This window comes from Neofelis nebulosa, chromosome 15, assembly GCF_028018385.1.
Source record: "Neofelis nebulosa isolate mNeoNeb1 chromosome 15, mNeoNeb1.pri, whole genome shotgun sequence".
NCBI lineage: Eukaryota > Metazoa > Chordata > Mammalia > Carnivora > Felidae > Neofelis > Neofelis nebulosa.
The window spans coordinates 14338033-14339702 of record NC_080796.1 but is presented as its reverse complement, the minus strand read 5'-3'; positions in this window follow the sequence as shown (position 1 = coordinate 14339702).

Genomic DNA, 1670 nt, shown 5'->3' with positions numbered 1-1670 from the left:
ATCCACCCCCCCACCCCCTCCCCCCCCACCCCCCCCACCCCTCCCCCCCACCCCCACCCCCCACCACCCCCACCCCCCTCCCCCCCACCCCCCACCCCCCACCCCCCCACCCCCCCCACCCCCCCACGCCCCACCCCCCCCACCCCCCTCCCCCCACCCCTGGGCGCAGAGGCGGGGTCGAGATCTGGAACAGAAGGGGCAGGCAGGGCAGATGCGGGAAGATCCAAAAGAACATCCCCCAGGGGGCGCCTGGGTGGCTCAGTCGGTTGGGCGTCCGACTTCAGCTCAGGTCAGGATCTCGCGGTCCGTGAGTTCGAGCCCCGCATCGGGCTCCTGGGCTGATGGCTCAGAGCCTGGAGCCTGCTTCTGATTCTGTGTCTCCCTCTCTCTCTGCCCCTCCCCTGTTCATGCTCTGTCTCTCTCTGTCTCAAAATAAATAAACGTTAAAAAAAAATTAAAAAAAAAAAAAAAGAACATCCCCCAGGACCTATTTTGTCTCCTCTGCTCTAAGCCCCATTTGATGTTCCAGTTGGGTCCTGCCTCTTCCTTTTTTCCTTCAAGCCTTTCACCCGGGGGGGGGGGGGGGGGGGGGGGGGAAGGGGGAGGGGGGGAGGGGGGTAACTAGGAACAAAACAAACCACACCCCAGGTTTTGTTAACTGCTGTTGCATAACAAATCACCTTAAACTTTAGTGACATAAAAGGAGGATTTAGTCTTTCCCATGGAAACCGTGGGAATTCCATGATGCTGTGGGAAGTGGGGAGGATCCTCCCAAACCGGCGCGGGCAGGTGGGCCTGGCTGTGGGCCGGCGGGCTTGGACCACCCGCATTGCCTCTCAGCCTCCACTAGGCGGGGCCAGCTCCCGAGAGCACGCTTTCAGGGCTGCATTCCAAGGACGCAAAAGAGCAAGCTGCAAGTGTTTCTTGTGGCCCGGCCCTGGTACCTGCCCGGTGTTCGTTCTGCTACATCCTCTGGTCAAACCTGTGTTTAAGGTGTGGGGAAATCAACACCTCTTTTTTTAATGTTTATTTATTAATTTGAGATGGAAAGAGAGAGAGAGCGCATGCGCACACCCAAAAGCACACACACAAGCGGGGGAGGGGCAAAGACAGAGGCGGAGATCCCAAACAGGGTCCGCGCTGTCAGCGAAGAGCCTGACGAGGGGCTCGGCCTCACGAAGCATGAGATGGTGACCTGAACCGAAATTAAGAGACTTAACGGACTGAACCACCCAGGCGCCCCCAACAGCACCTCCTAATGGAAATATCCAAGAATTGGTGACCTTATTTCACTTACCATATACTTCTAACAAGCACACACAACCTATTCCTCCACCAGCCACACCCTATACTTCCTGTAATTTATAGCCACAAATAGTGGCGCCTGGGTGGCTCAGTCAGTTAAGCATCTGACTTGGGCACAGGTCAGGATCTCACAGTCGGGCTCTGTGCTGACAGCTCAGAGCCTGGAGCCTGCTTTGGATTGTGTCTCCCTCTCTCTCTGCTCCTTCCTGCTGGTGCTCTATCTCTCAAAAACAAATAAACGTTAAAAAAAATTTTTTTTAAATTTATATCCATGAATAAATGCATATTCCCTCACTATTCACCCTTCATGTACTGTCTTCCTCCAGTCCTCTGCATTCCTGAGCCACCTAACACATGTATTAGTT